Source organism: Vidua macroura, chromosome 13 (assembly GCF_024509145.1).
Source record: "Vidua macroura isolate BioBank_ID:100142 chromosome 13, ASM2450914v1, whole genome shotgun sequence".
Lineage (NCBI taxonomy): Eukaryota > Metazoa > Chordata > Aves > Passeriformes > Viduidae > Vidua > Vidua macroura.
Genome location: NC_071583.1, coordinates 1,940,166 through 1,954,738, shown reverse-complemented (window position 1 = coordinate 1,954,738; position 14,573 = coordinate 1,940,166). Strand labels below are relative to the sequence as shown.

At 46.6% G+C, this 14,573-nt stretch overlaps 1 protein-coding gene across 1 annotated transcript in view; it reads right to left on the bottom strand.

Annotated features, from left to right (window-relative positions):
* The window catches only part of CRBN (cereblon), a 33,497-nt gene extending 20,028 nt beyond the window's left edge, over positions 1 to 13,469 (bottom strand). Inside the window, exon 1 of the mRNA XM_053989743.1 lies at positions 13,462 to 13,469. The gene's annotated coding sequence lies outside the window, so the exon portion shown is untranslated. The remainder of the gene's footprint in view (positions 1 to 13,461) is intronic.
* Between the last annotated feature and the right edge of the window lie 1,104 nt (positions 13,470 to 14,573).

Below are 14,573 nucleotides of genomic sequence, written 5' to 3'. Positions count from 1 at the left end.
GACTGGTGAGGAGATGAAATAAGAGAAACTAAGAGCAGCTCTGCTGACAGAATCTTCCCGTGTGAAATTCCAAAGCTCCTTCCGATCCCTCAGCTCCCTTCTCTCTCCACACTGGTTGGGAAAAGAAGTTGTCAATGTCTAAGCGGCCAATGCACTCCCTCGTCCCCACCTACATCCTTGGATGAAGTGGAAAATTCAAAAATTCCCGATATTGCCGGGAGAGGAGGCACTAGATGGTGCTGTAACATCCCCTTTTGCAGCTTTGCTCTGGCAGAATTACTCAGCTGGGCTGCTCTGCGAGCTTTGGGGCTTCTGTTTTTAGAGGATCCATGCCAACAATGGAAAAGTTTGATCCACAGCATTATCCTTTTAAATGAGGAGGTTTGTGTTTCTGACACGTGCTGGTTTGACCGGGCTGTTTAAAAAGGAGTCTGGATGGTCTAATTAAACTGGTAAAAGTTCTGTGCACTTGTGCCGTTGATTTCTGCCCTGCCAGTAAATTGGCTCATTATCCACCCAAACCTCCTGTTCCAGGCAGAACCAAGCAATCTCTCCGAGTATGCCAAAATAAAAAGTGACTCCCCACCTTTAGACAATTTATTAAACACTGACAGTAGAAAGCAGCTATAGGACAAAAACAAAATGTGTACTTCAGATATGAATAAAAAATTGTTACAAAAAATACACGAAGCCACTTTCTTACCAATAGCCAGGCAGCCCCAGCACTGAAGACGCTTGTCATGTCCACGTGGCCATGGAAATTCCTGGCTTTTCAGCTGGACTTGCTACTCCCTTTGTCACCACATTGTTGCACAAATTAGGGAGATGTGTTACCTGCCAGTCCCCAGCAAACAGGGAATAATTCCTTCTTTATCTGTTCAAGCAGGCCAGCTGCTGAGCTGCCACACCACCTTATCAGCTGTGCCATCCCAAACCCACCAGGGCTGCCCATGTCAATATCAAGTGTACTCTAGGAGGACACAAAACACGGAGGAAGGTGACTCCAAAAGCATAAAAATGAGGGGTGGGCAGAACAGTTCTAGAATAAAAGAGCTTGGGCAACTGCTGGGCACTTACAGAGCAGCAGAGGACCAGTTTATCCCAGGAAGCTGATTGGCATCCCAGTGAGAACGGGCCATATTTACAATTCCTGTTCATATTTGCTGCCTGGGTCAGGCTGGTGACAAAGGAGCAGCTCTGGATATGCAGGAGGCCCCAGACAAAGGGCCCATTAGCCACACATGGCCATTACTATGCGGAGAGGCAAATTCTCCTGCCAGACAACCCTCGCCAAGCCACAGAACTATTTGGCAAGTGTGCAAAACCCATATTCCACACAAGTGACAGACAGCATGGCAGGGAAAGCAAATGGGGCCATAAACACAAATTCGGTTCAATAAAGGGAACAAAAAGTGAGGGGAAAGCTCTGTAACACTTTCTGGAAGGGGACACCAAGGCAAAGGGACCCTTGAGGAATATTCCTGTAAATCCAGGGCTGCCAGACCCTGCTCCCAGATCACCTGAGATGTGTCTGTAGCTTTGAGGTGCAGGTTAGCACAGACCTCATGCATCCATTGCAAAGAAGATTGGCCAGAGATAAGGGTTTGGTATTTCCTTTTACTTTTCTATCACAAATTTTTTGGTCATTTTCGTGTTAATGGGGTCCTAAAATTTTAACCAGCATAAACAAGAATGATTCCAGTGAGTCTTACAAGCTACAACACTGTTTTTTTCCTTCTCCATTTTTCCAGCTGGGTCTGTCAGCAAGTTCAATGTATTTATAGCTCAATGTAGATATAATTCTGGACATTATTTCCCCAGAAGATCCAAGTAGTCCTGTCTGAACAGGAGTTTATGCAGAGCTCACTGCAGTGAGCTCTACTCACAGTGCAAACAGTGCTGGTTTTATCCCTGTGCATATTACCCATCAAACTGTTCCCATATATTATGTAAAATCATGTAAATGGGTGTATATACATTTAGGTTGAGGGAGCTTGCTCATAAATCTCACTTCAGTTTAAAATACAGAGCACTAAGTACGAGTTAGAAATACTGCTTTTCTTTCACTGTGGATTTAGAGCAGGCTCCTTCCATTATCCATGCAGGAAAACCACTTGGAACTCAGGGAGCTTGAGCACAGCCACATTCACAATAATATTGGCCTTAATCTTGGGAACTTACCCTGGAAGTTTGCCTGCAGTTTGTCTTGGGGAGGAAGTCCAGTAACCTCTGCAAATGATGGCAATGAAAAGCAATCACCGAGTCAGGGAGGGAAAGAACACAGACCAGCTTGGAGATCAAGACCTTTTTGGGTTTTTTCACATCATAACTTAATAAAATATAGTAGAGACTGAGCACACCATGTTTGCAGGCTGCTTAGTTAAGTTTCTCCATTCCTTGGACTGAAAGATAACAATTGTTAACATCATTCCCCAACTCTTTTTAATAGTGGCACCGAGTATTGCATCACTCCAATCCAATGGTGGGTGCACTGCAAAGATGGGGGAAAAAAAAATACATGCTAAAATGGAATGGACATAAACTGTGTGTAATGGTCATAAATAGCAAAGTCTGCTGGATTTCTGCCTCAGGCAGCAGAGGAATGCACTCTCTACATGTGCTCTTAAGCTTTTGCAGTTCTCATTTTCATAGAAGCATAAAAGGGTTTGGTTGGAAGGAACGTTAGAAATCCTCTCATTCCACCCCTGCCATGGGCAGGGACACCTTCCCCCAGCCCAGGGTTCTCCAAGCCCTGCCCAGCCTGGCCCTGATGTCACACTTTCCAGCCCTGCAGATCCATGACCTTCCCAGTCCTCTCTGTGGCCTTTCCCAGTAGCAGAGCTGAATCTCCATGTCCTGCCTTCTAGAGGAACCCCTTCAGAGGTTTTCTCCCAAATTTGCCCTAAACGAGGACACTCCACCCCCTTGGAACAGCCCAATCCCTTTGGGAGCTCAAGAAAGCCTTGGAAGTGTTCAGATTCCTCAGCTCCCCCACATTTCAAATCCTTCCAGCTGCCAGGTTTGTGTCTGCTGGAAGGAAAAAAGGGATCTTGCTGTGAGGGAACCTCTGTCAGATCGCCTCTCTCAGGTACAAAACTACTCTCAGAGTTGCATTTTCTCTTTACCATCATAACCAGCACATCAAGAGGATTCCCCTACCTGAGAGAAAGTCCCAGTGAAACTCTGAACTCACTAACAGCTTGAAAGGGCCTTGGAAAAAGCAACAGTGAGAACCTCCACTGGGAATGGCAGGGAAATACACATTTAGAAACATGGAAATTCTCACTCTGCACAAGATGTTTCAGTTATTTGATTTCCAGTGCCTTCAGAGGACTACCTGAATATTTAACTGGCATCAAATCAGCTCTCAACAGAGAGTTTGCTTGTGCCTGTGCATTCTGAGAGGTAAAAAATAACTCAGTAATCAGATTTTAAGCTGTTATCTAATTGCAGAGAAGGTAGCACTGCAGAAAAACCTCAGCAATTCAGTCCTTAAGAGTTCTCACACCAAATTTTCACTGTGTTTAAGGGCAGATGTGCACGGATTCCAGAAGGAAACAGATGTTTTCATCCCATCTGAGCTCCTTCATGGGGGTAATTGCCTGTAAATAGTGAGGTTATTAAGCTATTAGTTGAATATCACTACCCACCAAGCATGACAAATCCATCAAAGCAGAAGTTCTACTACAGAAGTCCCACTTAAAGTTCATTTCCTCCAATGGCTGGGTGTTTAAGGAGATTTTCAGCAATAGATCATATTTTGTGGGCCATTCGGCCAACAGGTGATTTCCTGCAATGTTCTGAATCAGTGGAAGCTCTCCCTTTTACAACACTAATACTGCCCTAAAATTTGTCATTGATTTCACACCTCACAAGTTTTAAGACACTAAAGAAGCCAACAAACTATTCCACAAGAAGCTGACCTTCATTTAATGACCTGCCACGATCAGTGGAAATAAGAACAGTAACAACCAAACTGAGATATAGATTTTACCCCCTTTTCATTCATTCTATTCAGTACCATTCAAAGATTGTAGGTTCTTACAGAGTTTAAATATACAGACTGTCTAAATATGTATTATACAGCTAGGCATGCTTTCTTCAGAGTGTTTTTAAAATAATGTATATTATACATGTAATTTTTTTGGCATTTAGTTACACTAGAATGGAGGCCAGTTCATTTGGCCTTTGCCTAAATTTCTGAAAATTCAATCAGTCGATTAATCTTTTATTTCTAATATGGACATAAAAACAATTTACTAATGGTTCTAGAAGCTCGTGGCTGGATGGAAAATTGGATGTATTCTCTCATTTTAAATCTCCTATTGTTTTCTTACAGAATCTCACCACCCATTCCATGTTATGGAAGGTAAATCCGAGGCACAAAAGGCGTGAGACTGCTGGGAATTCATTTCCAAAGTCAGGTAAAGTGTCATTCCATTGTTCTTTTGTAAATCATCCCCCAGCACATGTAGCATGAGGAAATGAAAAATGGGACAGACTATTAAGCTAAATGGCCTTTTGGAAGGCTGGAGTGAAAGCTTTACAAATGATGAATTGTGGGAGGGCAGCTCAGTGTTTTCTGTGGTTTCTTTATGGGTTGTTCTTTGCCCAGATAAGCTGGGATTGAAATGAGAAGAGGCCTGACCAGACATGTTTTCACTGCCTCCATCATTAGGGCCTGACACTCCACTGGAAGAAGACAAGCCATTTTCTCAAATGCAAAACACAGTAATTCCCTTTTCATGCCCTATTGATTGGGAGCTGGAGAAGGAGCCTGGTGTCCCCTGAGTGCCTCTCTTTGTGCAGGCAGAGGGACCAGGATCAACTCCTAACCCTGCCCCATCCCAGAGACCTTTACAGCTCACAAGGAGAAGGCATTTCCTGCAGAAGTGACAGGTGCCACAATGGGATTTTAACCCTGCCATCCAGGAATGCTGCTCCAGGGAGTTGCTCCTGGCTCTAATAACCCATTCCTACCCATCCCAAACTCTCCAGACCTCCAGACCTACAAACCTCACCTCCCCAAACTGCCAATGCTCAGAAAAGCTTTGGCTCAGCAATTCTCCTGAGCCAAATTCCATCCATTTCAAGCCCGTTTACAGAAATACCTTCCAGCATAACTCACAGGTTTCCCTGCTGGAAACTCTCTGAGTGTGCTGTGGCTGATTTACTCCAAATCCAGTGCTTTGTGCCCTAAGAGCCACTGGGGCAACTGGTCTGAGCATAAATGGTTCAGTGGTTTCCTACTGCATCCACCCTCTTGCTCTTTCCAACCATTTTTGGGAATAGTTTTGCAACATCTCTCAATAAAGCTTCTAAATGCAGTGGAGTCAGGGATATTTTAAAATATCCTTTAAATGTGAGTTAAATATCCTTTAAAGATGAGTTTCTTTTATTTTCAAACCCGAGAGATCTCCTTCCATCTTCTTAGAATGGGTCAGAAAGGGACAAACTGTACGTGGAACAGCTTTGCTGATCTTAAGGCATCTGGGAGCTAATTTCCAGGGGAAATTCCAGCTGGCAACTGCTGCAGGAGTCTGTGTTCAGCCATACAAGTGGGTTGAAAACAAGATGAAAATGGTAGTCCCATGTTACTTAAAATCAGCCAAAAGAATGCAGTTCTGGGTGCCATAATTAATTCAGTGTGTCCTCTGCTCACCCCCTGGCACTTGCTGGGAGCTGAGCAAACACCACATGGAACAAACCTGCACTTCCCTGGGAGTGGCAGACGTCAGGTCCAGCCAGGAAAACTGCCCCTTGCAGTTTTGTGTTATCCCTGAGACCCCCTGGCTGTCAGGAACATCCAGGGAACACTGCAGAGCTCCCTCCTGACCGAAGGGGAGGTTTGGTTAATTACAAAACAACTAAGGGCTGCTGCCATTCAATGCAGACATTAACTCAGATTATTGCAGAGCTCTCCCAGAGCTGCTCTCCAGAGAAAATCCTTCCCCTTGAGTGCAGCCCTGTGCCTGTCCCAGCTCCAGCTCCAGCCTGGAGGAGGCACTGAGGTCAGGGCTGCAGAGGCAGGACTGGCCAGTGTGCTTTTTGTTCAGAGATCATTTTATTTCTTTCATTCTAATGCTAATTTAATTGTAATCCTTTGCTGTGAGGGTGGGGAGGCACCAGAGCAGCTGGGGCTGCCCCTGGATCCTGGAAGTGTCCAAGGCCAGGCTGGACAGGGCTGGGAACAGCCTGGGATGGTGGAGTATCCCACTTGGAATGGGATGATCTCTAAGCTCCCTTCCAACCCAAACCATCCCCATGGTTCCATGAGATCCCTGCCCAGGCTGAAGGAACAGCCTGACCTGGACTTACCAAACATTCCAGGTGCTTGGGAAGGAATCATCCCTTCCAGACCTCGGGCTGGGGCTGACCAGGGGGAAAGTCCCTGCCTGAGGATGCCCTGGGCAACATTTTATCCTTGGACCAGCTGAGTCACGTGAATAAAAAGGATTCAGCCTAAGAACTGTCTGGATCTCCTGAAGCAGAATCAAAAGCAAAGAATCTATTCCATTGACAAAATAATTAAACCATTAATAACTGCACGCATATAACTTTGGGGACTGAATGATATCAATTAAATTCAATTAACATCTGCACAACGCTTTGAGGACATAAAATGTCATGTAACTCCAAAGAAATTTTAGAATTAATCCTATTAATCCTATTTTTAGGATTTATTAATCCTAGAATAGTTTCTGCTGCATTAGCACACTGATAAATGTGGAATTCACTAGAAGCAAAGGCAGGGGTGCTCCAGAGATTTAGGGAGGTTAGTAATCCTTTTGTATGAAAAAGTCAGGGTTTTTTACCTGAAATCAAGTTCCAGCTGAAACTGGCAGTTACAGGTGAATCAATATTGATGCCATTTAAAAATAACCATATTCCTTGTATAGCTATTGATTCTAGCAGGAGTGACTAAAGGAAGGATATACATAAATATACCAAAAAAAAAAAAAAAAAGAGAAAAGTTGGATATTAATGTCATCTTTTATCATCGGAGGCACTAAGATGGCTGGAAAGTATTGATTACCTTAAAAGCCCCTCATAACTAAAGAACTATTGACTTAATATTTTCTCTAATCCTCCATGAAATTTTACAGTAAGTCCTGATGTATTTTCTGTTAAGAGTTTTAGGGCTCAACTATATCATGTACTTATCTGGAGTGTCAGCCCTGGGGCTTACACTGCAGCTGATGAGAGCTCTGCTAAAGGTGAGGAATAACTCCCAAGATTTAAGTCTGGTTTCAGGGATTTTGGAAATAGATACATCTGCTAATGTCTATTACTCTATAGCTTTTGTCTTTTAAATAATCTTTATCATTAGGGAATAATCTAATATACATTTTTTCAGTGGAAACAAGGGTTCTGCTCATAATTACTCAACTACAGCTGTTCTGAAAATTCCCTCAGCGTTGGATAAGTGTCTCAACAGCCTTTTTTATTGCTTCCTATTTTTCTGGCACACTCACAGCCTGGCTTCCTAAAGCTCCAATGGGTGACACTTATCCAAGTTAAATAAGGGACTAGTGAATGGAAACTTACCCAAACACCTGAATTCTTCAATCCTCAAAGTGAGTGGATCCTCTGCTTCCACCCCTGCCGTGGCAGGGACACCTCCCACTGTCCCAGGCTGCTCCCAGCCCCAGTGTCCAGCCTGGCCTTGGGCACTGCCAGGGATCCAGGGGCAGCCCCAGCTGCTCTGGGCACCTGTGCCAGGGCTGCCCACCCTGCCAGGGAAGGATTTCATCCATCCAATGGAACTCCACCCTCCTTCAGCTTACAGCCATTCCCCTGCTCCTGTCTGGCTCCTGGCCCCTCAGATCCTGCATTGCCATGGAGCAAACAGAGAGGTTTTCACTCTGATTCACATTTGGTTTGAGTTCAAACCCAGCAGCTGACAGGCTTCCATCCCCCATGGATGCAACCACCTTTGCATTGTGGTTCTGCTGCCCCAGCTCGAATATCCCATTCCTACCCATCCCAAACTGTCCAGACCTCCAGCCCTACAAACCTCACCTCCCCAGACTGCCAATGCTCAGAAAAGCTTTGGCTCAGCAATTCTCCTGAGCCAGATTCCATCCATTTCAAGCCTGCTTACAGAAACACCTTCCAGATCTTGCTACCAAACACCAGAACAGCAAGAATATCTCTGCTTTCTGCAAAAAGATTTAAGACTTTTAGATAAGAACTGGTTACAGAAACAATATTAAAAAAGAAGTTCAGTTCTAGAGCTCCCTGTGCCTGACATCCTTCCCCTCCCCTGAGCAGCATCACTGGCTTAACTCCTATTTTCCAAGACCTCTTTTATAGAGTGAAGGGGATACATACTGGGATCCATCAAAGAACAGACTTTTTTCCCTTGCCTCCAGTAAAACCAAGGACTTCTCTTGATCCCGTGAGTCACATCTAATCCTCGTGATTGGTTTTGGCTCAGTCCTGTAATCACTTATTTATGGCACTCTCTCTATCACAGGAGCAGCCTCATTAAAACAAACGGGGCAGTTTTTCATGTGCTCCTTCAGGGCCAGGGCCCCTCAAAGCCATTTAAGCCCCCAAGTCCTCCTTTAAGCTGGGCTTTCCCCTGGGTCCCCCAGGCCTTGGGCAGGCTCAGCATCGTCCCCAGGCTGAGGAGGGAGCTCAGCCCTCACTCCCACCCAGGGCAGCTGGCCCTACAGCTCTGTCCTCAGAGGAGGCAGAGCACAGCACTAATCATTTTAATGATTGGAAATGAACTGTGAGTTTCTTAAGAGCCATTGAAGCAAAACACTTTGAGTCAATCTCCCCACATTAATACCAGAGTGCTGGAGATTGCTCATATCTTTGAGATGATGAAGTACATCTGCTAGATTTCCCCAGCTAATAGTAGGCCAAGTGTTAAAACATCAAACTTTCCCTCACATCCTTCAGAGGAAATAAAGGAAAAGAACAAAGAAGGAAACCTTGACTTCCACTTGAGCCGTGCTGAGCTGGAGTGCTCGTGTCCATCAGGGCTTCCCCAGGGACACCTGGCAGGGAATGGGCAGGGTAATTCCTGCTCCTCTGGCAGCACCCGCCTGGCACTGGGACCCCCAGGGGGCTCGGGATGCTCTGTGGGATGCAGGATGCTCTGAGGGATGCAGGATGCTCTGAGGGATGCTCTGTGGGATGCAGGATATTCTGAGGGATGCAGGATGCTCTGAAGGATGCAGAAATGCTCTGAGGGATGCAGAAATGCTCTGAGGGATGCAGGATGCTCTGAGGGATGCAGGAATCTCTGCGGGATGCAGAAATGCTCTGTGGGATGCAGGATGCTCTGAGGGATGCTCTGAGGGATGCAGGATATTCTGAGGGATGCAGGATGCTGTGTGGGATGCAGGAATGCTCTGAGGGATGCACAAATGCTCTGAGGGATGCAGGATGCTCTGAGGGATGCACAAATGCTCTGAGGGATGCACAAATGCTCTGAGGGATGCAGGATGCTCTGAAGGATGCACAAATGCTCTGAGGGATGCACAAATTCTCTGAGGGATGCAGGATGCTCTGAGGGATGCAGGATGCTCTGAGGGATGCACAAATGCTCTGAGGGATGCAGGATGCTCTGCTGCACAGGGCCTGCATGCGTGGCTGGCTCTGCAGTGTGGCATGTCCAAACCAGCAGTTATTCCTCTATCCCTGTTTGCTTATTCCTGCTCTAACTGTGCTGCTCATTGCTGATTTGCTTTTTCTTTGTATATCCAAGGAAATGCAAATATGGGATTTAATCAGGAGGATGAGCCACGACAGCCAGTGTTTGCCAAACAGTTTAGTGAGCGTGAGCACCTCCATTAGAGACAGAAGTTGCAGCAGCTTTAACAGACAAGATTCAGGCAGCTCTGAGCACCCAAGCAGAAAGAAATCACCTAAAATTCATTTTTTAAAACGCTGCTTGAGCTTGAGTCCCTTAAAAACATCATGACTAATTCAGGGAAGTTTTCAATCAGTCCCAAATGCTGGTACACAGAGCCATGGAACAGCCCCCAGCCCCGGGCTCGGGTCAGAGCTGTCTCCAGAGTGCCCTGGAAGAGCAGCCTGGACACCAGAGCTCATCCAGCCTCTCCTGGAGGGGCAGAGCCATCCAGTGCCATTAACTGCTCCTGCTCTGTGTGGAGGCAGCTTAATGTGCATCAGATTGCAAATGGAGCTGAGATTAAACACAGCTCTTAATGGCTCTGCAAACACATCTGGGAAAAAACATCAGAGCATTCACCACTAAATTAACTCCTCATTTTTGCCAATATGGCCCTGTTTGCATTCCACTGCAGCCTGGCCTCTGCAGATGCCTTCCCTCAGCTCAGGCAGGGCTGGAGTTCCTTACTTCAGGAATAAATGCTCATCTTTGCTGTCAGGCATAAAATGGAGCAGAAGGAGTTCCACAGTGCTCAGCCCGATGCTCCTGATCCTGAGTGATGCCAACCAGAACCTTCCACCTCAGAGCTCAGGATGCACCACCACCCAGCTCCAGGCCAGTAATTAGCAAAGAGCTCAAGGAACCCAATCTTTTTTCTTCCCTGCTCCAGGAATCCTTTGAGGAGATTGTCTTCCTCAAAGACACTCATTATTGGAATGGATTTAGCCCATTTCATTTCACAGGCTGGGCTGGAAAAGGCCACAGAAGCTGGAATTCCAGACTCGAGTGCCATCAGTTTAGTAACTGGTTTGGAACAGGGTCCCAGAGCAGCTGTGGCTGCCCCTGCATCCCTGGAAGTGTCCAAGGCCAGGTTGGATGGGACTTGGAGCAACCTGGGACAGTGGAAGGTGAACCTGCCCATGGCAGAGGTGGGATGAGTTTTAATGTCCCTCTCAACTCAAACCACTCTCTGATTCTGTGATAAGTGACACCGCACTCTCTCTCCTCCCTGACTCCACATCTCTCCTGGAGGTAATATCCAAAAGGAAAAATCAGGCACAATGCCAGTTCCTCACTGTTCATATTCCCTTTCCAGGTCATCCACCAGCACTGAGCCCTGTCCCACACTGGCCATGCAGGACCTGTCCCTGTGAGCACCCAGAGCCCTCTGCAGTGACAGCAGCAGAATAATTCACTTTTTACAAGGTGCTGCCCGCCTTGTAACCAGGGCCAGTTGTACAAACCTGCCCCTTTCAGCAGAGCCCTCAGTGGGGTCATTGTCTGTGGATATTCTCAGCTCAGTCAGAGAGAAAGAGAAAGGTTTTCTAACCAGGCAAGAGCCTGGGAAACAGTTGGGAAAGAATGTAAATAATTCTGTAATCTACCTTGTTATTCACATTGTTTATAGATATGTTCTGCCTGTGCATCATTCACTGCCCACCAATGTTGTGGGGTGTTTTTACTCTAAGACCAATGAAATTCGTCTTCTCGATATTCTCTATATATAAAGTGGTACATTTGAAATAAATCAGAGCTCATTTTCTTTGCCTTCTGATCCAGAGTTCTCTGTTCCCGTCCTGCTCGACAGCGACAATTGTCCTGCTGCTGCCCTGTGCTGGGACACTGGCACCAGAACTCTGCCCCTTCGGCCACGTTCCCAGCTTTTAAACACTGAATAATTTAACAGCAGTTCTGTGCCTGCAGTATTGCTCAGCTCACATCACTTTGAGGGCTCTTGTTCCTTAAATCTAGCTGGGCCCTCTGCACATGCCCCTGCTTGATCCCAGAACATTGAGTCCTCCAGCCTGTCTCCAGCCCCTGTCCCAGCATCCCCACCTTGTCTCTGTGATGGAAATAATCATATTTCATAGTCACTGCTACATCCCTGCCTCCTCTGGGCTGCTGAGCCTCCAGCTGACCCCTGCAGTGCCTTTGCTTAGGCAGCCAAAAACCCCAGGGTTTGGAACAGGAGTGCAATAATTTCTCCATGGAAATATTGCTGAGAGAGCAGCTCCAGCTCATTCCCTGGCCTTGCCCATCGCTCCCAGGGTGAGCTGAGAAACCAAACCCAAGATGAATTCTCTCCAGTAATTTTCCTCTTGCCCATTACCTCGTGCTCAGTACACCAGAAGTGCACATTTCCGTGTGGCTCGGAGATAAAGAATTGTTTAGATGTTTATTAAACAACAGAGTTGAATGAAATCAGTCCCATTATGTTGTCTGGAGGATGGAAGTTAATTGGAAGACAGAATGATTTACTCCAGTTTGAAATACCAAGTGGGGTTTGGAGTAAGTTAATGACAACGAGGATCAGAATGAGAGTGTGGAAAATGGAAATTTTAATTCCTACTGAAGTACTTTTGTAAATGAGTGTGCTCTCACCTCACTGTGAGAGGTTCCTCCCAGCTTGCTTTGCTGTTCCACATTGAAATGTTATCCCAGGCTTAAACACCATCACTGGACACTGTACAGCAACTTAATTTTCTAAATAAAACACCAGAGGGGAGCCAGAGTGGTGACTGGAGGGAATCTCCTGGACACAGCAGACCCAGAAAAGCAAGTGCTGGGGAGCTGAGGAGCAGGGACACCCCACCCCTCGCTGTGCTCCCCAAAGCACTCCCGCAATGATTTGGATCCTGTCAACTCAAAATGTCACCACTGTCGTTTGGGAAAAGCCAGTGTGGCATTTCCAGAATGCTTCCACCTCTGCCTGTTGTGCCTGTGCTAATTTCTGCTGCTGAGGGGGATTTTTTGGTAGAAGAGGCACATCTGCAGCAAATGCCGAGCATTTATTCCCTAGAATAAAGACAAATAATAGGAAGGGCTCCAAATGCTCCCAGCAGCAGTGGAATGACTGCACAACAGCCCACAGAGCCCAGAGATCTCACAGAGCTGAAGTGGGATTTATACTGCACACGGCAGAGATGGGAATGGGGCTGTTACCAGGAGAGCTGCAGGCAGGGGAGGGAGGGGAAATGGGGCTTTTCCCACCAAAATGCTTCGGAGGGGATTGCCAAGAGCCTGGAATGCCAAGGCCAGGCACCAGCAGATGTGTGGGGGCACCTCCAGGGCCTGGCGCTCCTGGAAGGGCAGAGGCTCCCAGAAATTGGGAGCGCTGATGGGAAATGGTAGGAAAAGAGATGCTGTCAATTTTCAGTGTCCTAAGAGCACTTCCTGCAGTGGAGATGGAGGGCAATGACAAGAGAAGGAAAACAGTTCCAGGGAGCTGTTCCTGTGCTGTCCCTCCTGTGTCACTGCCACACCTCAGCGGGGTGCATGCAGAGCAGGGATGCTCCACTCACCCTGTCCTGCCTCCAAGGAGCCTAAAGGCCACACTTGTGCTATTCCCGTTCCTCTCTGAGGGCACAGAACTCCCTCAGCTCTCCTGGCTTACTCTGAACCAGGATTAAATGGAATTTTGTGCAAAGACATTTTTGTTGCTATCGAGGGATAGTCAAATTCCCCCATCACATCATGCCAGGAAATCCAATGGTTTCCTCAGCAACTTTCCATCCTCCTCTCCCATGGGAGAAGCAAACTCCTCCCTCCCTCCTCTTGCCTCCTCCTCCTCCTCCTCTTCCATGAAAGACAAGGCACCAGCTGGCATTAAGAAAAAAACCCACATTTTCTTCTCTCCTCCTCCCCACCAAAACATTTTTAAGTTTCAATTTCACTCGTGTTTTCCACCACCAGTTTGGAGCAGCTTCTGGCTTGCCCTGAGCTCTCACCTGCCCCAGGAGCTGGGGACAGTCCCATGAGCCACTGATCCCTGATGGCACAGAACTGAATCCCACTGGCACAGCCTGACCACATCCTCTCAGCATTTCATTAAAACCCTTTTTTCCCCCCTTTCATTTCTTTTTACATCTCTCAATCCCTGCCTTGAGCAGTTGTTTATTGTTTATCTAAACATCTCCTGCCTGATATTCTCTTGCAGCCCTCCTCAAACATTTGGCTTCTCCTGCCCTTCCTTAGCTTCAACCAGCCCAGGACCAAATCCCCCTGCAGTCCTTTCAGTTTAGCACCTGCTTTGGTTACTCCAGTTGCTCTTCCATAGATTATTTCCAAACAAGCTTGTAGCTCAAATATTTTGCTCCACTAACAAACCTGGAACTCCCACAGAGCTCTTCTGGAGGCATCTGAGTTCACCACAGGTTTAAAGATCACCTTTCTAGAAGCATCAGCTCTTACACCACTGGAAATTAAAATTATTAACATGGTTTGGAATATTTTGTCTACAGGCAAAAGCAGATTGCTGTTGCAAGGGAATTATTCCTGAGATATTGCTCTCTGCTTGTTCCTTCACAAGGACAGAGTTATAAAAAATTATGCAATGCCATAAGCTTAAAATATGTGGGAAAGGGAAAAATAACAAGTCTGCAACATTTGCAAGTGAAAAAAAATACCATGCAATTCAAATTCCTCTGGAATTTACAAAACAGAGGAGTTGTCAAGTGTCAGTCCAAGTTTCTCCTGACAGCGCGTGTTTGTCACCCCCCCAAACCTCCCCCAAATTCCCAGCTCACACAGCAGTGGGAGCTCAGTGAGAATCCCTCTCCAGCAAAGCCAGCTCCCTCCTGGAGTGTCCAAAAGTGGGGAGGTCTCTTCCAGCTAAAGCTCATCCAGTCCCACCCCTGACACCTTCCAGCACCCCAGGCTGTTCCAGGGCTCATCCAGCCTGGCCCTGGACAGTCCAGGCGTG